This window comes from Lepidochelys olivacea (genome assembly GCF_965140295.1).
Source record: "Lepidochelys olivacea isolate rLepOli2 genome assembly, chromosome: 23".
In the NCBI taxonomy this organism is placed as follows: domain Eukaryota; kingdom Metazoa; phylum Chordata; order Testudines; family Cheloniidae; genus Lepidochelys; species Lepidochelys olivacea.
The window spans coordinates 8,645,434-8,667,501 of NC_140433.1; the positions used below are offsets into that span (position 1 = coordinate 8,645,434).

Below are 22,068 nucleotides of genomic sequence, written 5' to 3' on the forward strand. Positions count from 1 at the left end.
AGGGTGTTGGCCATTCTCTGTGTCCAGACTCCTGCACACACATGCCCTCTAGGGCTCTGCAATGATCATATACCCTTACTCCACCCCCCAGATACCCAAGAACTGCCTAGGGGAAACTGAGGCACCCCCACACCACCCAGAGGGAACATCAAGAACAGTCCCACTTCGTCACACCATGGGACAGCAGCAGCGCCTGGGACTGGAGCAGCAACCAGGCCAATGGACGCTTTTGCTTTGTTCCAGGTGAGGAGCCAGGCTGGGCTCAGGGTGAAGAGGGGGCTGTGAACACTCTGGGCCCAGGCCCCTGCCTATGGGGGGCAGATCCCCAGCCCAGGTGTCTGGCCTGAGCCACGTGAACCCCAGTGACACAAGATGCTGCCACTTTGGTCGTTGGTGCTCCATTGGGTGGAAGGTGGTGTGGGGAGCACCTCCCAGGGAGACCAGGACAGTGTGTGTGTGGAGGGTCTCTTTGCTATGGACTCCTGAAGGAGTTGGGGGCTGAAGGCATCACTGAGGGGGGGAGTGTGGGGCCGATCTGCTCTAGGTCCATGAGGTGGGAAGGGGCACATTGCCCCGCCATGCCCCTGTGCTTCCCCTGAGGGGCAGCAGGGTGACGCTGTCCCCTTCTCTCTCTGGTGCAGGGACTGCCAGGGTCTCGGAGGAGGAGGAGGAGGAGGAACGGGTGGACATGGTCACAGAGGAGGCTGCTCTCAAAAACATCCAAGAGCAGCTCCAGGGCCGAGAAAAGGTACAAACGTTCCCCAGCTGTGCTGGAACCGAGATTGTCCTGCTCCTTCCCAGCATCCCAACCCCCTGCAGAGGGTCTTGGCCCTCATAAGCCACCACCCCTAATGGGGACCTTTCTCCTCCATGATCTGGGACTCCCAAGGTGGGGGTGTTTGTCACACGCCAGCCGGGATCTCCTCCCCCCACAGGCACTGTCCCAGTTCCTGACCCTGCTTGGGTAAGAGTCATGGGTGATTTGGACAATGGGCGGGTCCCCACTATCCCCCATTCAGGCCTAAGTCCTGCAGCTTGTGTGGCTGGGGCAGGGAGGTCCCTGGCTAACTGGCTCTCTCTCCCCTAACGCCACTCCTGATGGGTACAGGATGAGGCCCAGCAGCTCACGTTCCTGCACGCCATCTACTCTGCGTGTCTCACTGCACACCAGAGAGGGCAGGACACGCTGGAGCCGCACTACTGCAAGGTGGCTATGGTGGAGAGGATTGTGGTGAGCGACACATGGCTCCTGGCAGCTGGAGGGTGGACAGAGACATGGGAGGGGCAGGGGTCTCTCCGGGCCGATGGTTGGGGGATGGCTGGTGCTGGAGGGGCAGCTGAGGGCAGGGATTGCTGGGGCTGAAGATTGGGGTGAAGAGACGGGAGAAATAGTGGGCAGGAATCGGAGGAGCGGGAGGCAGGTGTGAGAGATCCTAGTGGCTGGGTGGGGTGCTGGCTGTGTAATCTCATTGGGAAGTGTCAGTGAGGCCCGAATCTCACACGCTCCTTTGTCTCCTTTGGGTTTCACAGGAGCTCATTGAGGAGCTTTCTGATGACTCTCCACCTGGCGCCGTCCTGGCCAACTCCCTGATTGCTGTGGGCAACCTCAGGTACCAAGACCCTCTTGCCCGGTTCCCCTAACCCCGGTGCTGCTCAGGCCCAGGACTGGGAGTCACGGCCCCTCCCACTCCCAGGTCACCTCCTAAGGGTGACTCCTCTGGCAGAGGTTCCCTCTCTCCTGGCTCGGCTGTTCTTTTCACTCCAGTGACAGTGCAATGGCTCTGGGGAGAGGCTGACTCCCAGGATCAGATACAGGAGGGGCAGCCGGGTCCAGGGAACAGGCGCTATTCCTGCCCTGCCACTGTCTGTCTGGGAAACCTTGGCCTTATCATTCCCTGGCTCGGTGCCTCAGTTGCCATTCTCTCCAACCTCTGCCTATTTCCCTGCAGTTTCACGTCCCTGTTGGTGCCACTCCCACCCCTGCACTGCACAGTCTAATACCTGCTCCACTCTCTCTTGCCAGCACCTGCCCTGGACACCTGCCCTGACACCTGCCCTGGAGCCGGAGCTGGAGACCCACCTCCTTCGCGCTGCCCTTCTTGCCGTGTTCACGCTGGGCACGGAGAAGGATGCCGCCCAAGTCCAGGTAGATCATGCTAAAGTCATGGATTGAAGAGCTAGTTGTCATCCTGCCACGAATCCTTGCTAATTGCCTGCAGTGGGATGTGAATGAGAGAGGCCAGGATATGTGTTTGGCGGTCTCACCACTGCTTCCCAGAGACCCCCTCTTCCTATCCTGTGGCACGTGTAGCCCCAGTTTCCCTTACTCTGACTCATGACTCTCCCTTGCTTTGCAGGATCTGCATAGGGTCTTGCCAGACATCCTGGATGCCATGCTGCGGAATCTGCTGGCAGAGTTCCCAGGCTCCGACAGACTCCACTACATCTTGGAGGTTAGACCGATGAGAGGGGTGGGGGCAATTTTACCTAAACTCTCAGATCCATTTTCCAGTCTGTCTTCCTAGCTGGGCCAGCAGTGGGCCGTCCTTGGTCAGGGCAGTCAGTGCAATGCAGTGTCAGGCCCTTTCTTCTGGAAGGACAGAGGAAGGAGCTGGGACTTCAAGCCAGAGCTCTGCCTGGTTCTGTTGAGCACTAACCACAGGGCCCCTGGCTGGCTTGGGGAGTGAAAGTCTGAACCCCTCCTGTAGCATCCAGAAGACGGTCCTCAGAGAAGAGTCACAGGCTCATTCCTAGAAAAATAGGAGGACCCCAGAATCATAGAATCATAGAATATCAGGGTTGGAAGGGACCTCAGGAGGTCATCTAGTCCAACCCCCTGCTCAATGCAGGACCAATCCCCAATTAAATCATCCCAGCCAGGGCTTTGTCAAGCCTGACCTTAAAAACTTCTAAGGAAGGAGATTCCACCACCTCCCTAGGTAACGCATTCCAGTGTTTCACCACCCTCCTAGTGAAAAAGTTTTTCCTAATATCCAACCTAAATCTTCCCCACTGCAACTTGAGATCATTACTCCTTGTTCTGTCATCTGCTACCACTGACAACAGTCTAGATCCATCCTCTTTGGAACCCCCTTTCAGGTAGTTGAAAGCAGCTATCATTTCCCCCCTCATTCTTCTCTTCCGTAGACTAAACATCCCCAGTTCCCTCAGCCTCTCCTCAAAAGTCATGCGTTCTAGTCCCCTAATCATTTTTGTCGCCCTCCGCTGGACTCTTTCCAATGTTTCCACATCCTTCTTGTAGTGTGGGGCCCAAAACTGGACACAGTACTCCAGATGAGGCCTCACCAGTGTCGAATAGAGGGGAACGATCACGTCCCTCCATCTGCTGGCAATGCCCCTACTTATACATCCCAAAATGCCATTTGCCTTCTTGGCAACAAGGGCACACTGTTGACTCATATCGAGCTTCTTGTCCACTGTAACCCCTAGGTCCTTTTCTGCAGAACTGCTGCAGAGCCATTCGGTCCCTAGTCTGTAGCGGTGCATTGGATTCTTCCATCCTAAGTGCAGGACTCTGCACTTGTCCTTGCTGAACCTCATCAGATTTCTTTTGGCCCAATCCTCCAATTTGTCTAGGTCCCTCTGTATCCTATCCCTCCCCTCCAGCGTGTCTACCTCTCCTCCCAGTTTAGTGTCATCTGCAAACTTGCTGAGGGTGCAATCCACACCATCCTCCAGATCATTTATGAAGATATTGAACAAAACCGGCCCCAGGACCGACCCTTGGGGCACTCCGCTTGATACCGGCTGCCAACTAGACATGGAGCCATTGAGCACTACCCGTTGAGCCCGACAATCTAGCCAGCTTTCTATCCACCTTATAGTCCATTCATCCAGCCCATACTTCTTTAACTTGCTGGCAAGAATACTGTGGGAGACAGTGTCAAAAGCTTTGCTAAAGTCAAGGAACAACACGTCCACCGCTTTCCCCTCATCCACAGAGCCAGTTATCGCGCCATAGAAAGCAATTAGATTAGTTAGGCATGACTTGCCCTTGGTGAATCCATGCTGACTGTTTCTGATCACTTTCCTCTCCTCTAAGTGCTTCAGAATTGATTCCTTGAGGACCTGCTCCACGATTTTTCCAGGGACTGAGGTGAGGCTGACTGGCCTGTAGTTCCCAGGATCCTCCTTCTTCCCTTTTTTAAAGATGGGCACTACATTAGCCTTTTTCCAGTCATCCGGGACTTCCCCCGATCGCCATGAGTTTTCAAAGATAATGGCCAATGGCTCTGCAATCACATCCGCCAACTCCTTTAGGACTCTCAGATGCAACGCATCCGGCCCCATGGACTTGTGCTCGTCCAGCTTTGCTAAATAGTCCCGAACAACTTCTTTCTCCACAGAGGGCTGGTCACCTCCTCCCCATGCTGTGCTGCCCAGTGCAGTAGTCTAGGAGCTGACCTTGTTCGTGAAGACAGAGGCAAAAAAGCATTGAGTACATTAGCTTTTTCCACATCCTCTGTCACTAGGTTGCCTCCCTCATTCAGTAAGGGGCCCACACTTTCCTTGACTTTCTTCTTGTTGCTAACATACCTGAAGAAACCCTTCTTGTTCCTCTTGACATCTCTTGCTAGCTGCAACTCCAGGTGTGATTTGGCCTTCCTGATTTCACTCCTGCATGCCCGAGCAATATTTTTGTACTCCTCCCTGGCCATTTGTCCAATCTTCCACTTCTTGTAAGCTTCTTTTTTGTATTTAAGATTAGCAAGGATTTCACTGTTAAGCCAAGCTGGTCGCCTGCCATATTTACTATTCTTTCTACACATCGGGACGGTTTGTCCCTGTAACCTCAATAAGGATTCTTTAAAATACAGCCAGCTCTCCTGGACTCCTTTCCCCCTCATGTTATTCTTCCAGGGGATCTTGCCCACCAGTTCCCTGAGGGAGTCAAAGTCTGCTTTTCTCAAGTCCAGGGTCCATATTCTGCTGCTTTCCTTTCGTCCTTGTGTCAGGATCCTGAACTCGACCATCTCATGGTCACTGCCTCCCAGGTTCCCATCCACTTTTGCTTCCCCTACTAATTCTTCCCTTGCGGCTGCCCCCGGGAAAAGAGGGAGCTCCCAAGGCTCACAGCCCCCAGCATGGTTATCTCTGCCTCTCGGGCAGACCAATCAGAAACTGTTCTACAGCTGCATCATAGAATGCATTTTCCTGAACCAATCCTATCAACCCAAGATTTTTAAACAAGAGCCCTCTCCCTCCCCTCCCCGCCGCTCCCCTCACCACCCACCCCCTTTAACTGCCTTATTCTTATCTAAAAAAACAGGCCCCAAGCACCTTTCCCACTAGATAGATAGATTGATAGATAGATAGATAACCCCATTGGCTTTAAGGCCTTTTAAATTTTATGGGACTTTTCCCACTGGGGCTGACAGACAAACAACAAAAATAATTTTGGGGGTTTTTAGAGAGTGTTCCCTGTTTTAAAATGTCACAGTTCAATTAGGGCTTGTCTACACTGCCACTTACAGCGCTGAAACTTGCCCCGCTCAGGGGTGTGAAAAAACACCCTCCTGAGCTGGAGCCGCGAGGACACTGCCACCTTAAAGCGTTGTCGCGGCAGCGATTTCACGTGGGCAGTGTAGACACCTTCTTAAGAGCTTGTCATAAATATAAAGGGAAGGGTAAACCCCTTTGAAATCCCTCCTGGCCAGGGGAAGCTCCTCTCACCTGTAAAGGGTTAAGAAGCTAAAGGTAACCTCACTGGCACCTGACCAAAATGACCAATGAGGAGACAAGATACTTTCAAAAGCTGGGAGGAGGGAGAGAAACAAAGGGTTTGTGTGTCTGTCTGTAGTCCTCTTGGCCGGGGACAGAACAGGAATGGAGTCTTAGAACTTTTAGTAAGTAATCTAGCTAGGTATGTGTTAGATTATGATTTCTTTAAATGGCTGAGAAAAGCATTGTGCTGAATAGAATAACTATTTCTGTCTGTGTATCTTTTTTGTAACTTAAGCTTTTGCCTAGAGGGGTTCTCTATGTTTTTGAATCTAATTACCCTGTAAGATATCTACCATCCTGATTTTACAGGGGGGATTTCTTATTTCTATTTACTTCTATTTTTTATTAAAAGTCTTCTTGTAAAAAACTGACTGCTTTTTCATTGTTCTTAGATCCAAGGGTTTGGGTCTGTGGTCACCTATGCAAATTGGTGAGGCTTTTTATCCAACATTTCCCAGGAAAGGGGGGGTGCAAGTGTTGGGAGGATTGTTCATTGTTCTTAAGATCCAAGGGTCTGGGTCTGTAGTCACCTAGGCAAATTGGTGAGGCTTTTTACCAAACCTTGTCCAGGAAGTGGGGTGCAAGGTTTTGGGAAGTATTTTGGGGGGAAGGACGCGTCCAAACAGCTCTTCCCCAGTAACCAGTATTAGTTTGGTGGTGGTAGCGGCCATTCCAAGGATAACGGGGGTAATATTTTGTACCTTGGGGAAGTTTTGACCTAAGCTGGTAAAGATAAGCTTAGGAGGTTTTTCATGCAGGTCCCCACATCTGTACCCTAGAGTTCAGAGTGGGGGAGGAACCTTGACATGGTGGCACAGTGGTGGGATTAACCTGAAATCATTTTGAGATCCAGTTGAGATTTTTTGAACTAGAAATACAGATTTTAAAAAGGAATTTTTAGGAAGTCCAGAAGGCAGCTTTGAAACTGAAAGCAGCTTGGTTTCTCTCTGCTTTGTGGCCAAGCAGAGACAAAAGGGGATTATCTTGTGAATTGCAGGTTTTCTTGCCTGGAGGCAGGGTACTTAACTCCTGCAGGGAAATTCACAGTCTTCCAACCCAGAGGTTTTTTTTTTTTTTTCTTTTCTTCCTAAAAGTAAATAGGGGGTGTGTGCTCTACCCATTTGCCTGGAGACAAAAGTGGCAGGGTTTTTTTTTTAGGATTTTGATTTTTTTTTGTTTTACAAGGAGCACAGGTTTGAAAAGAAATTTTTTCTTCTTCTTTGGGCTGGGTAAGCAGGTTTCCAAGTAGTTGGAGGTTTTTTGCTTTAATTTGGGCCCAGAGCAGAGACAAGGGAATTGTCTTTTTCTGTAGGCTGACAATCACTATCAGAGAATAGGTATTCTATTCCAGCACAGCAAAATTTTACAGCCAAGTTTTGTTTGTTTATTTCTAAACCTCGGGTGTAAAGTTAGTTAAAAACAGAGAGGTTAGAATGGCCAAATCCTCAGCTCGACTACAGCTGGAATTAGCCAAATTTCAGGCTGAGGAAAAACAAAGGGAACATGAAAGACAGATAGAACTCATGCGGCTGAAGGAGGAGGAGAAGGAAAAAGAGAGGAAGCATGTGGAGGAGATGGAGAGGATAAAGGCCCAGCAGAATATACCAACAAACCCTAGCAATCCTTCTCCAGGTACCACTTCCCATCCCAGAAAGTTCCCCACCTACAAGGCAGGTGATGATACTGAGGCCTTCTTAGAAAACTTCGAAAGGGCCTGCCTTGGGTACAACATCTCTACTGACCAATACATGGTAGAGCTGAGGCCGCAGCTCAGTGGACCCTTAGCTGAGGTGGCAGCTGAAATGCCTAAAGAACACATGAACAAGTATGAACTGTTTAAATCCAAGGCGAGAGTCAGAATGGGGATAACACCCGAGCAGTCTCGTCGGAGGTTCAGAGCCCTAAGGTGGAAACCAGACATGTCATTTACCCGACATGCCTACCACACTGTAAAACATTGGGATGCCTGGATATCAGGAGCAAGTGTTGAATCTCCAGTAAATTTGCCCTTCCTAATGCAAATGGAACAATTCTTAGAGGGTGTTCCTGAGGAAATAGAAAGATACATCCTAGATGGGAAACCCAAAACTGTAATCGAGGCAGGAGAGATTGGAGCCAGATGGGTGGAGGTGGCAGAGAAGAAGAAAACTGGTCGCAGTTGGAGCGGAGACCAGAAGGGACCACCCCAGACCACACCCTATTACCGGGGGCCGCCCAAAGCCCCACCTACCTCCCAAAGAACCCTCCAGACCCCTTATCGTCCCACCACCCCGTTCTCCAGCAACCCTCCTCGCCCCAGTGACCCGTCAGCTGGACGATGTTTTAAGTGTAACGAGCTGGGGCATGTAAAGGCCAACTGCCCCAAGAACCCCAACAGATTACAGTTCATTGCACCGGAATCACACCAGAGGTCCACAGGCCCAGATACCTCCCAGATACCCTTGGAGCGGAGGGAAACTGTGAGTGTGGGTGGGAAGAAGGTCACCGCGTGGAGGGACACCGGAGCACAAGTGTCAGCTATCCATGCTTCCTTAGTGGACCCCAATTTAATCAACCCAGAGATCCAAGTGACGATTCAACCCTTCAAGTCCAACTCTTTCAATTTGCCTACAGCCAAGTTGCCTGTCCAGTACAAGGGCTGGTCAGGAATGTGGACTTTTGCAGTCTATGATGATTATCCCATCCCCATGCTGTTGGGGGAAGACTTGGCCAATCATGTGAAGCAGGCCAAGAGGGTGGGAATGGTCACCCGCAACCAGGCTAAACAAGCCGTGAGGCCTAGCTCTGTTCCGGAAACTTCTATCAGGACCCAGTCAGAGGTGATGGACCTGGACCCCAGGCCAATGTCTGCAACAGCAGTAGTGGATCCAGTCCCAGAGACCCAGACGGAACCAGTCCCAGAACCGGAACCAGCCAAACAACCAACACCAGACCCCGTGTCAGCACTGAATCCAGTACTTGCAACCTCAACACCAGAGGGCCCCACCGAACCTGAACTGGCAGCAGCCGATAACCCTACACAAGAGGCTCAGCCGGAGCCTGAATCCCAACATAGTGCACCAGCGGAGAGCGGTTCACAGTCAACAGAAACAGCTCCATCCCCTATATCGCTTCCAGAGGGACCAAGCCTAGGTCCACAATCCCATGAGGAACTGATGTCTCCAGCATCAAGGGAACAGTTCCAGACCGAACAGGAAGCAGATGAAAGCCTCCAGAGAGCTTGGACGGCGGCACGGAGCAACCCACCGCCTCTCAGCTCTTCTAATCGATCCAGGTTTGTTGTAGAAAGAGGACTTTTATACACGGAAACTCTTTCTGGGGGACACCAGGAAGACTGGCATCCTCAGAGACAGTTGGTAGTTCCAACTAAATACCGGGCCAAGCTCTTGAGCTTAGCCCATGATCACCCTAGTGGCCATGCTGGGGTGAACAGGACCAAAGACCGTTTGGGGGGGTCATTCCACTGGGAGGGAATGGGCAAGGATGTTTCTACCTATGTCCAGTCTTGTGAGGTGTGCCAAAGAGTGGGAAAACCCCAAGACCAGGTCAAAGCTCCTCTCCAGCCACTCCCCATCATTGAAGTTCCATTTCAGCGAGTAGCTGTGGATATTCTGGGTCCTTTTCCGAAAAAGACACCCAGAGGAAAGCAGTACATACTGACTTTCATGGATTTTGCCACCCGATGGCCGGAAGCAGTAGCTCTAAGCAACACCAGGGCTAAAAGTGTGTGCCAGGCACTAGCAGACATTTTTGCCAGGGTAGGTTGGCCCTCCGACATCCTCACAGATGCAGGGACTAATTTCCTGGCAGGAACTATGAAAAACCTTTGGGAAGCTCATGGGGTAAATCACTTGGTTGCCACTCCTTACCATCATCAAACAAATGGCATGGTGGAGAAATTTAATGGAACTTTGGGGGCCATGATACGTAAATTCGTAAATGAGCACTCCAATGATTGGGACCTAGTATTGCAGCAGTTGCTCTTTGCCTACAGAGCTGTACCACATCCCAGTTTAGGGTTTTCCCCATTTGAACTTGTATATGGCCGTGAGGTTAAGGGGCCATTGCAGTTGGTGAAGCAGCAATGGGAGGGATTTACACCTTCTCCAGGAACTAACATTCTGGACTTTGTAACCAACCTACAAAACACCCTCCGAACTTCTTTAGCCCTTGCTAGAGAAAACTTACAGGATGCTCAAAAAGAGCAAAAAGCCTGGTATGATAAACATGCCAGAGAGCGTTCCTTCAAAGTAGGAGACCAGGTCATGGTCTTAAAGGCGCTCCAGGCCCATAAAATGGAAGCATCGTGGGAAGGGCCATTCGTGGTCCAGGAGCGCCTGGGAGCTGTTAATTATCTCATAGCATTCCCCACCTCCAACCGAAAGCCTAAGGTGTATCATATTAATTCTCTAAAGCCCTTTTATTCCAGAGAATTAAAGGTTTGTCAGTTTACAGCCCAGGGAGGAGACGACGCTGAGTGGCCTGAAGGTGTCTACTACGAAGGGAAATGTGCTGGTGGTGTGGAAGAGGTGAACCTCTCCATGACCCTTGGGCGTATGCAGCGACAGCAGATCCAGGAGCTGTGCACTAGCTACGCGCCAACGTTCTCAGCCACCCCAGGACTGACTGAACGGGCATACCACTCCATTGACACAGGTAATGCTCACCCAATTAGGGTCCAACCTTACCGGGTGTCTCCTCAAGCTAAAACTGCTATAGAACGGGAGATCCAGGATATGCTACAGATGGGTGTAATCCGCCCCTCTGAAAGTGCATGGGCATCTCCAGTGGTTCTAGTTCCCAAACCAGATGGGGAAATACGTTTTTGCGTGGACTACCGTAAGCTAAATGCTGTAACTCGCCCAGACAACTATCCCATGCCACGCACAGATGAACTATTAGAGAAACTGGGAAGGGCCCAGTTCATCTCTACCTTGGACTTAACCAAGGGGTACTGGCAGGTACCGCTAGATGAATCTGCCAAGGAAAGGTCAGCCTTCATCACACATCTCGGGCTGTATGAATTTAATGTACTCCCTTTCGGGCTGCGAAATGCACCCGCCACTTTCCAAAGACTTGTAGATGGTCTCCTAGCGGGATTAGGAGAATATGCAGTCGCCTACCTTGACGATGTGGCCATATTTTCGGATTCCTGGGCAGACCACCTGGAACATCTACAAAAAGTCCTTGAGCGCATAAGGGAGGCAGGACTAACTGTTAAGGCTAAGAAGTGTCAAATAGGCCTAAACAGAGTGACTTACCTTGGACACCAGGTGGGTCAAGGAACTATCAGCCCCCTACAGGCCAAAGTGGATGCTATCCAAAAGTGGCCTGTCCCAAAGTCAAAGAAACAGGTTCAATCCTTCTTAGGCTTGGCCGGTTATTACAGACGATTTGTACCGCACCACAGCCAAATCGCTGCCCCACTGACAGACCTAACCAAAAAGAAACAGCCAAATGCTGTTCAGTGGACCGGAAAGTGTCAGAAGGCCTTTAACAAGCTTAAAGCGACACTCATGTCTGACCCTGTACTAAGGGCCCCAGACTTTGACAAACCGTTCCTAGTAACCACAGATGCATCCGAGCGTGGTGTGGGAGCAGTTTTAATGCAGAAAGGACCTGATCAAGAATTCCACCCTGTAGTGTTTCTCAGCAAAAAACTGTCTGAGAGGGAAAGCAACTGGTCAGTCACTGAAAAAGAATGTTATGCCATTGTCTACGCTCTGGAAAAGCTACGCCCATATGTTTGGGGACGGCGTTTCCACCTGCAAACCGACCATGCTGCACTAAAGTGGCTTCACACCGTCAAAGAAACTAACAGAAAACTTCTTCGGTGGAGTTTAGCTCTCCAAGATTTTGATTTTGACATCCAACACATCTCAGGAGCTTCTAACAAAGTGGCTGATGCACTCTCCCGTGAAAGTTTCCCAGAATCAACTGGTTAAAATTGTCCTTGAGATGTGGAAAATATTGTTAGTCTTTATGTACTTGGTAGTATATTTAGAGATGCATGTGTCTTATTAACTCTGTTTTCCTAGAGCTCCAGGAAGAAATCCCAGCCAGTGTTTCACCCTAGCTGAGATTTGGGGGGCGTGTCATAAATATAAAGGGAAGGGTAAACCCCTTTGAAATCCCTCCTGGCCAGGGGAAGCTCCTCTCACCTGTAAAGGGTTAAGAAGCTAAAGGTAACCTCACTGGCACCTGACCAAAATGACCAATGAGGAGACAAGATACTTTCAAAAGCTGGGAGGAGGGAGAGAAACAAAGGGTTTGTGTGTCTGTCTGTAGTCGTCTTGGCCGGGGACAGAACAGGAATGGAGTCTTAGAACTTTTAGTAAGTAATCTAGCTAGGTATGTGTTAGATTATGATTTCTTTAAATGGCTGAGAAAAGCATTGTGCTGAATAGAATAACTATTTCTGTCTGTGTATCTTTTTTGTAACTTAAGCTTTTGCCTAGAGGGGTTCTCTATGTTTTTGAATCTAATTACCCTGTAAGATATCTACCATCCTGATTTTACAGGGGGGATTTCTTATTTCTATTTACTTCTATTTTTTATTAAAAGTCTTCTTGTAAAAAACTGACTGCTTTTTCATTGTTCTTAGATCCAAGGGTTTGGGTCTGTGGTCACCTATGCAAATTGGTGAGGCTTTTTATCCAACATTTCCCAGGAAAGGGGGGGTGCAAGTGTTGGGAGGATTGTTCATTGTTCTTAAGATCCAAGGGTCTGGGTCTGTAGTCACCTAGGCAAATTGGTGAGGCTTTTTACCAAACCTTGTCCAGGAAGTGGGGTGCAAGGTTTTGGGAAGTATTTTGGGGGGAAGGACGCGTCCAAACAGCTCTTCCCCAGTAACCAGTATTAGTTTGGTGGTGGTAGCGGCCATTCCAAGGATAACGGGGGTAATATTTTGTACCTTGGGGAAGTTTTGACCTAAGCTGGTAAAGATAAGCTTAGGAGGTTTTTCATGCAGGTCCCCACATCTGTACCCTAGAGTTCAGAGTGGGGGAGGAACCTTGACAGAGCTTAAACCAGTTCGTGTTACAAAGGGGCCTCTTTATTTCCCTACAGAACAAGAGAGTTCATTTCAAGGGTTACAAATGTGTTAAATAGATTGTGAATGGTAATATTGCTTTATCTTTACCATTAACGTTCCTGTAAACAGGTGTTGATCTTACTAGTGTTCAGTAAAACTTGGCAGCCCCTTAGGTTTACATTTAGTTTTAATCCTCTGCCTTTCCTGCAAAAAAAATTTAAAAGCAGAAGGGCCTGCTTCAAATAGGTCAAATTTCGCCTTTGATTTACACTTAAAAAATCACTAGAAAAGAAAAATGGGGGGGGGGGGGACAAATACCTTATCTCTGGTTTAAAAAAAAAAGCTAACTGATTCACATAAGCTGCTTTTTCTTGTGTTTTGTAGAAATCCATACTTTCAAAACATGAGATTTTTAACTGTACCCTGATTTTTAAAGCTTTCTTTACAATTTCAAGTTAACCAAAAAAACCCAACTTTCTCTTTTTGCATTCTTTGATATATTAAGTCCATTTAAACAGTTAAAAAAGAGCTTGTACCTGGGTCTCAGCACACGGACTGCAAACATTTAGAAACAAAGACAGTCTGATAATGCAACAAAAAATCATACTAAAATCCCTAAGTCAATAAAAACTTAATTTAACTTTAACAAATTACTTTTGTAAACTGCCTGTGGTTTTAACCCCGAGATGCTTCTTTATTTTACACTCTTAAGAAGTTCAAAGGGTGTCTTTTGAAAACGAATCTGCTGTGGGTTCTTGTTTGTTTTAAATTCATATATGTTCTGGCCATCTTTACAGTGAAACAACTTTGGTCACAGGACATGCGAGCTAAACAGGGGAAGGCAGCTATTTTTAAATCCTGCTTCATGCAGATTTTCTATGACAGGCCTAAAGCAAACTTGTTTGTCCTGGTTTACATTTCAGAAAAACATGAGAAAAGAAGAAGAACGTATGTGTGTGTATGTTAGAAACAGAACAAGCCCCTTATCTCTGTCAGAATTTTTCACATAAGCTGCTTTTTCTTCTTTTTTGTCTGTAAGCAGTGTCAGGATGAGCTCCACCCTGACATCTGGTGGTGAGGTGTGGCAAGTTGTGGAAAAGAACTTCAGGGGCCGATCTCATTTGCATAGGCACACCCACCATGCCTAGAATGAGACCATAGCTGCCCAAATGGTCACTTTGGCTGCTGTGGGATCCCCAGTGTCTCTGTTATTGGGGCAGGAAGAATAAATTGTTATTACCCTGATTATGGGAACTGTGCTTGGAACTGTATGTGGCCTTTTGTTATGATGGAGGGATTCACCATCATCGCTAGGCAAGGGTCATGGGTTCCAAAACTGTGTGAATGGAGAGAGGCTGGGGACAAGTATTAATACTTGGTGGCATGGGCCCCTTGGTGAGGGCCTTACATGCTGATTGCACTTCCTCCTCTCTCCACTGTGGAATATCAGAGCTAATTTTGATTTCATTAGAAGTCTAGTTATAGGCTGCTGAGCTCACTTTGGGCTGACAGTGCACCAGCACTGGGGCTCCCCTACTATAAGCTGAATTCACCTAAGAGCTGAAATCACTGAGTGTTGTGTTAAGTAGTGGGGGAGCCTGAAGATATATTGTGGAGCAGTTTGCGGGACGGCTGGTGAAGCAGTTCGACGCGGAGCAGTGTGTGGATGGCAGGAGCTGCTTGTGGGCCGTGGAGCTGAGTGAAGGAGTTCGTGGGGCGGCTGGCGGAGCGGAGCGCAGCTGAGCGAAGGAGTTCGTGGGGCGGCTGGTGGAGTGGAGTGCAGCTGCGCGAAGGAGTTTTATGGGGCGGCTGGCGGAGTGGAGCGCCGCTATGGAGCTATGGGGCGGTCAGCTTCAGATCACGTAAGGTGCCTCTTACCCCCGTCCCATTTCCACCCAGGTTGGGAGGTAAAGCTCCGCCGATAAACTTTCGAACTCTGGGGCTGCCCTGACCAGGGACAGAGACTTTTGGGGCATTGGACTTTTGGGACTTTGGGTGATTTGGGGTTGCTGGACTCAAGAACCAAAGGGAAAAGGGCATGCCCCAATTTGCCTGGGGTGGGGTTGTTTTTGCTCATGGGTTGTGTTATGAATCCTGTTGGTGGTGTTTCCCCAACATAATGCCACATTGTTTCTCTCTGTTATTAAAAGACTTTTGCTACACTCAGACTATGTGCTTGCGAGAGGGGAAGTATTGCCTCTTGCAGGCGCCCAGCGGGGGTGGTATATATTTGTCCCAGGTCACTGGGTGGGGGCTCGAGCCGGTTTGCATTGTGTTATTGGAATGGAACCCCTAGATATTGAACCCGGCCCTTGTTGCTGCCAACTCTGACGGGCAGAAGGGTTACATGTCTAAATCCAAACCTTAAAAACATGAGGGTTTTAACTGTACCCTGATTTTTAAAGCTTTCTTTACAATTTAAAGGTAAAGCTGTTTTGGTTTGGGTCTCTTTTTGTATTCTTTTATATAGTAAGTTTATTTAAACAGTTAAGAAAAGATTTTGTAAATGGTGATATGGCCATTCCCATTTCTGTAACCAGGAGGCTTTGAAATCTACATGCCTATTTCCTTTAATTAACTTTACGGCCCTGGCTTTTGCTTAATGGTAACTAGACATCTTTGGAAAACAAACTGGCTAATTCAAAAATGCCCCTGTCAAACTTATTACTAAAATGCTTTTTGTCTTCTTAGAAACACAAAGTACAAATGAAAAAGACTTTTTGCTTTTATAAAGTATTACTTTTAATACAGCCTCTAGACCCAAAACAAACACAGAAGCATGTGTTTGCCCTTGGGCTGGAAACATTTGAGAACAAAAGCAGTCTGATAATGCAACAAAAATCTAAAATGTTTAATAAGCTTAATATAACTTTCATCATGTGTTAAAACTGTTACAGCATTTTTAAAAGGTGCATTTTTATTCCACTCCAAAACACAGCCTTGTTTTTTTCCGGTGAACAGGAGGTTTAACGTCATGGCACTGTTTCCTTAGGTCCTGTCTACGCTGGCAAGTTGCAGCGCGGTAAAGCAGCTTTCTGCACTGCAACTGGTGAGGTATACGTACGGCCACGCCACTCAGGGCGCGGAAACAGGGCAGTTGCAGCGCTTTAAAAAAAGCCCTGCACAGTTTAAAAAACTTTCTGGGCCGGGGCTACAGGCTGCGGTGCCAGTGTAGACACCGAGGTCGATAACGGCGCTGCGATTGAACTCCAGGAGGTGTCCCACAATGCCTGCTCTCGCCTCTCTGGTCATCGGTTTGAACTCTACTGCCCGGCCCTCAGGTGAGGGCCGGTGTCAAGTGGAGTGCCCCAGGGGTCGGTCCTGGGGCCGGTTTTGTTCAATATCTTCATAAATGATCTGGAGGATGGTGTGGATTGCACTCTCAGCAAATTTGCGGATGATACTAAACTGGGAGGAGTGGTAGATACGCTGGAGGGGAGGGATAGGATACAGAAGGACCTAGACAAATTGGAGGATTGGGCCAAAAGAAATCTGATGAGGTTCAATAAGGATAAGTGCAGGGTCCTGCACTTAGGATGGAAGAATCCCATGCACCGCTACAGACTAGGGACCGAATGGCTCGGCAGCAGTTCTGCGGAAAAGGACCTAGGGGTGACAGTGGACGAGAAGCTGGATATGAGTCAGCAGTGTGCCCTTGTTGCCAAGAAGGCCAATGGCATTTTGGGATGTATAAGTAGGGGCATTGCCAGCAGATGGAGGGACGTGATCGTTCCCCTCTATTCGACATTGGTGAGGCCTCATCGGGAGTACTGTGTCCAGTTTTGGGCCCCACACTACAAGAAGGATGTGGATAAATTGGAGAGAGTCCAGCGAAGGGCAACAAAAATGGTTAGGGGTCTAGAACACATGACTTATGAGGAGAGGCTGAGGGAGCTGGGATTGTTTAGCCTGCAGAAGAGAAGAATGAGGGGGGATTTGATAGCTGCTTTCAACTACCTGAAAGGGGGTTCCAAAGAGGATGGCTCTAGACTGTTCTCAATGGTAGCAGATGACAGAACGAGGAGTAATGGTCTCAAGTTGCAGTGGGGGAGGTTTAGATTGGATATTAGGAAAAACTTTTTCACTATGAGGGTGGTGAAACACTGGAATGCGTTACCTAGGGAGGTGGTAGAATCTCCTTCCTTAGAGGTTTTTAAGGTCAGGCTTGACAAAGCCCTGGCTGGGATGATTTAACTGGAAATTGGTCCTGCATCGAGCAGGGGGTTGGACTAGATGACCTTCAGGGGTCCCTTCCAACCCTGATATTCTATGATTCTATGATTCTATGACCATCCATCATCCCCACTCCATAAACTCCTTTGCCATTTTGACAGTCCTCTTCCTGTTTGCTCAGTGATGAGTGCAGCGCATCTTTCCAGGTGGCCAGACCTGCTCCACGCACCAGGCGATCCACCTGCTCGGAGCTATGCTGAGCTGCTGGACCCCATCAGCATTTGGGGAGAGGAGGCTGTACAGTCCCAGCTGCACTCCGGACGTAGCAATTATGATACCTACTGTGACGTTATTGACTTGAACTGGGACCATATAGATCATTGCTGCAACCAAGGTCCTGTAGTGGCACCAAATCTTGTATAATGGGGGGTCCAATAAGGTGTCTAAGGCAAGGTTATGGTTTGCTGGTTATGACTGTGCTATCTATATGTTTGTGTCATTTTTGTATTTTAAGTTATAAGTATTGACTCGATACTGTCTGTGGCTCAATCTTGTACTATGCTTCTGGGTGACACCCCAGACAAGTTGAAAAGGAGGACTTGTGGCCCTTAGAGACTAACAAATTTATTTGAGCATAAGTTTTCGTGAGCTACAGCTCACTTCATCGGATGCAATGCCTAGCCTGCTTGATGACCGATTAAGGACCATCAGCTACACAATTGATCCATTGAAAGAAGGCAGACAAGCCTTGGGACTCAGCACGGTGTTCAGGGACCTGCCTATGGATAGAACTCGGAGGTTTTTCTAGGCCACGTGATGGACAGCTTGTCTTTGGGACAAAGAAAGAAAGACCACATGGGAAGAGAATATAAAAAGCTACTGCAGCTCCTCCATCTTGTCTTCAGTCCTGCTTCATCCCTCTGGAGGGACTTTGCTACACTGAAGCTTTGAACCAAGAACTGAAAGATGCATCCCAGCTGTGGATGTTCTCCAGAGACTTGATGTGAACCTGCAGTTTATTCTGTCGCTGCCACAAGCCTGAACCAAGAACTTGGTCATGACTGTATGTCATTGATTCCATTTCACCAATTCTAGCTCTCATCTATAGCTTTTTCCTTTTATGAACAAAACCTTTAGATTTTAGATTCGAAAGGATTGGCAACAGCGTGATTTGGGACAAGATCTGATTTGTATATTGACCTGGGTCTGGGGCTTGGTCCTTTGGGATCAAGAGAGCCTTTTTTCTTTTCCTGAGGTATTGGTTTTCATAACCATTTGTCCCCATAACAATTGGTGATACTGGGAAACTGGAGTGTCTAAGGGAATTGCTTGTGTGACTTGTGGTGAGCCAGTGGGGTGAGACCAAAGTCTCCTCTGTTTGGCTGGTTTGGTTTGCCTTGGAGGTGGAAAATCCCCAGCCTTCGGCTGTAACTGCCCTGCTTGAAGCAGTTTGTCCTGAACTGGCACTCTCAGTTGGGTCCCGCCAGAACCAGCATCATTACACCTACGGGCAGATTTCACAATGCATGACAGAAAGGGGCGATGACCGGGACACACGGCAGTTTAGGATGAAAGTGAAGGAGCTGCGGAACGCCGAGCACAGGGCACGGGAGGCAAACCGCCACTCCGGTGCTGCGCCTATGAGCTGCCGGTTCTCCAAAGAGCTGGACATGATACTCCGCGGCGACCCCACCTCCATTGCTAACCCCACTGTGGATACTTCGGTGGCTCGCATGTCAGTTGAAAGTGGACCGAGCCAGGAGGAGGAAATCTTGGACGAGGATGTGGAGGGGACCCAGAGGCAGAAGATGACTCGGAGGTCAGAGATGCATGCGGCCAGGAGCTCTTTTCTACCCCGGATGTTGGCGAAGCGCAAAGAGGAGAGGAGGCCCCTGGTAAGTGGATTTGATTTTGGGACTCGCTGAAGTGGGTTGTTGGGGGCAGGAGGGTTGCAGAAAGCAGGCTTGTCTCCCACCGCATGCCACCCTGCCGGAAGCAGAGGGGTGGGCCAGGAAGTGGAACTATAAAAGGCCGCCCCTCCAGCTGAGTTGGGAGAGAGCTGCTGGAGGAGCAGAACGTCTCTTCCCTGCTCCCCTAATGGAGAGCGCTATCCTGACAGAGAGCCAGAGGGGCTGCCGGCGCTGCCAGACGCCGGGGACTCCAAGGAGCTCGTGGGGCTGTCATTAGCCGTCTACCCCAGCGAAGCGAACAACAACCCTGGGACCCATGTACACACGGAATGGGTGTGTAGGAAGGAGCCCAGGGCAGCTAAATCGGGTTCATGCTGGCCAGCGTGTTGTGATCGGATTTTCCCCGCTGACCCAGTGGCGGACCACTCCGCTGCTGTTTAGGGCCCTGGGTGGGGACGCAGTGGAGCGGGAAGGCCTGGGTTCCCCTACCACCGCCACGCCACCGTCAGGAGTGGCAGGTTCCCCACCTGGTTGTCAGGAGGCCTGATTGGTCTGGCGCCCGCCTGAATCAGGACGCCAGACGGTTGTGCTGACTCTCCCACCAGAGAGCTAAGCTCCGCTAGACGGCGACGGCTCTGCCGGACTGTAGGCCAGAGCCCCCTTACTTGATTGCTGCCCCGCCCTGATCAAGGGCCAGACAAATGGACCTTCTGCTGCTCTGCCTGCCTGACTGGAGGCCAGAGCCCCTACTTGACTGCAGCCCTGTCCTGAATGAGGGCCCCGGGCAAACAGACTCTCTACTATTGCTCGGCCTGACTGCAGGCCTGAACCATTAACACTGGGCTAATTTTCCCCTGAACCAAGGTACCCCGGAAGTATCGTAGCGAGGGGCGTGGTCTCCCACCCTGATGGACGGGGAGGGAGCCGCGAACCCCTTACAGCCTTTCTTTCTACTTGTTCATACTTTTTCTCTAAATATGTCAAAACACAAGAACGCAACCTTCCCCAGGCCAAACACAGAAAACAATACAAAAGAAATGTTCAAAAGAGCCGACGGCGCCAAAAACGTACACGACCGGAAACGGGGACGGAGGGTGGGACGTAAACCCTACACAGGGCACAGAAATCTGTCAGAAAGTACCCGGTGATGAAAGCTCTCGAGCAGTTAACTAGTCACGTGTAAACCCCCCTGTACATAGCAATCCCCCCTGTACATAGCAATCCTCTGTTTCATTTTGATGCTTTTTGATGTATTGTTCTGCTTTTATTTGATATATTAAATAACTGTATTTACAGTGATACATTGAGGTATAAACGATCTACACACCTTGTCCTGTACAGAGGACACAGACGGCTCCCCTGGATCCCACAACCCACACAAGGAGAAAGCTGTCGCAAGCGTCAGCATCTCCAAAATCGTATCAGGGCAAGAAAAGGCACCTGCTATTTCCCACCCTCATACAGTGTAGACACGGGGTGAGGGCGAGACCCAGTGACCCCGGTTAGTCCTGCTCCATCTCTGCCGTCTGGGTTTCCATCGACAGCTGTTCACACTCGAAACGCAGGGCGGGGTGAGATTCGCCCATCAGCCAAAGAACCTTAATGTAAAGCAGCGCGCTCCTGCCAGTGCCCGTGGCAGATCCCCCATTCGATGAGTGTGATCATTTCCGCCCTGAGATGGATGAGACCTCGTGTCCTGGTGTGAGGGGGTGCTGTGCTCTGTACCCCACATATCCCCCCTCTCCCTGCCCCCCAGCCTGGTGTTAGGGGATGCTGTGCTGTGGATCCTACATATTCCCCCAGCTTCCAGGCCCCCTGGCCGGCGTTAGGGGGCGCTGTGCTCTGTACCCTACATCCCCCATCTCTCAGCCCCCCTGCCAGGTGTTAGAGGGCGCTGTGCTCTGTATCATATGCATTTCCCAGCCCTCCTGCCCGGCCTTAGGGGGTGCTGTGCTCTGTACCCTACACATCCCCAGCACCCAGCCCGGTGTTAGACAGTTTCTAGTGTCTGTGAACTTACTGCATGTACCGGAGTCTATCGGCGCATGCTGGGTGCCACACGCTGTGGGTATGGACAGGGCCCGACGCTGGAACCTGACCTGAAGGTGGGATTGGCCACTGTCCTGGTGGTTAGGACACAGGCAGGTAGTAGAGGGGCTCCGTGCGGGGACCCGATTCTGCCTTTCTGTCTGGCCGATTCCTTCTAATGAGGCTGAACCTGCCCATCTCCCCAGACTCAGCATAGCACAGGACTTGGGGGGCACCTGCTGGCAAAGTGGCCTCAGTCCCCACCGTACAGGCAGGGGTCATTCAGCTGGTGATAGCCCTTCTCTCAAGCCCCCAAGCACCTGTGTGTCATGGCTGCCTGCAGCAGTTCAGGGCCAACAACTGCCTGGGGGGAGGGAACAGGGCCTGGCTAGGCAGGGGCTCAAACCAGGGAGTGTCAGTTTGGATCTCCAGCTAGCCGTTGGGGTGCAACACGGGGGGCGGGGAGGGAGATCAACTCCAGCTGCTTCATCATAAACCCTGTCCCTGAGGCCTCAGTAGAAATGGGGATGTTCCCCTGGCAGTATGCAGGTGCGAAGGACTTGAGAGGGAGGTGGCAGACGTGCCCTTTTGATGGCGGTCCCTAAGCACACAGGGAGAGCAGGGCCAAACATGTGTTGGCAAATGTTCATTGGCAAACGTCTGTGACTCACGGGCCCTGGGTGCACACACCCTTACAGGGGAACGTGTACAGGCCCAGCCCAGCCTGAAGAACACCAGCTCCTGTGTAAGGGAAGTCACCGTTTTTTTCACAAGAGCGGGAAACTGACGTTGGATAAGCCCTGATGGGCACTTTCGTCTCTCTGGGAGACCAACCCATCTAGCACAGAGAACGGGGGGACATAAAGGCTGAGCTGAAGCTAGATTCATGCTCTCCAGGATGCTGGGGTGCCCTCATGCTTGAGCTGAAGACGGCCTGGGGGTTCCCAGCATTGCCCTCCTGCCGTTTCTCTCTGGGAGCCCTCGCCCTGCACCCTGGCCTGTGTGTTCTCAGGAGGCTGCGTGCTGCCAGGTGCACATCCCCAGTGCAGAGTCCCTGGATTAATGCCAGGGGACGGGGACTGGGACTCTGCTCCTGGCTCATTCCTAGGACGCTGGGAGTGTGAGTGGTGGAGCTGCCGGCTCTTGGAACCTCCCTTCCCAGCACGGGGTTGTCTCTGG

At 50.1% G+C, this 22,068-nt stretch overlaps 1 long non-coding RNA gene across 1 annotated transcript; it reads left to right on the forward strand.

Annotated features, from left to right (window-relative positions):
• Positions 1 to 685: 685 nt before the first annotated feature.
• Positions 686 to 13,927, forward strand: LOC311512046. The gene is made up of 6 exons (XR_014709381.1): positions 686 to 748; positions 1,109 to 1,231; positions 1,531 to 1,610; positions 2,024 to 2,146; positions 2,358 to 2,453; positions 13,702 to 13,927. It is a non-coding gene; the product is annotated as an uncharacterized lncRNA (long non-coding RNA).
• Positions 13,928 to 22,068: the final 8,141 nt, after the last annotated feature.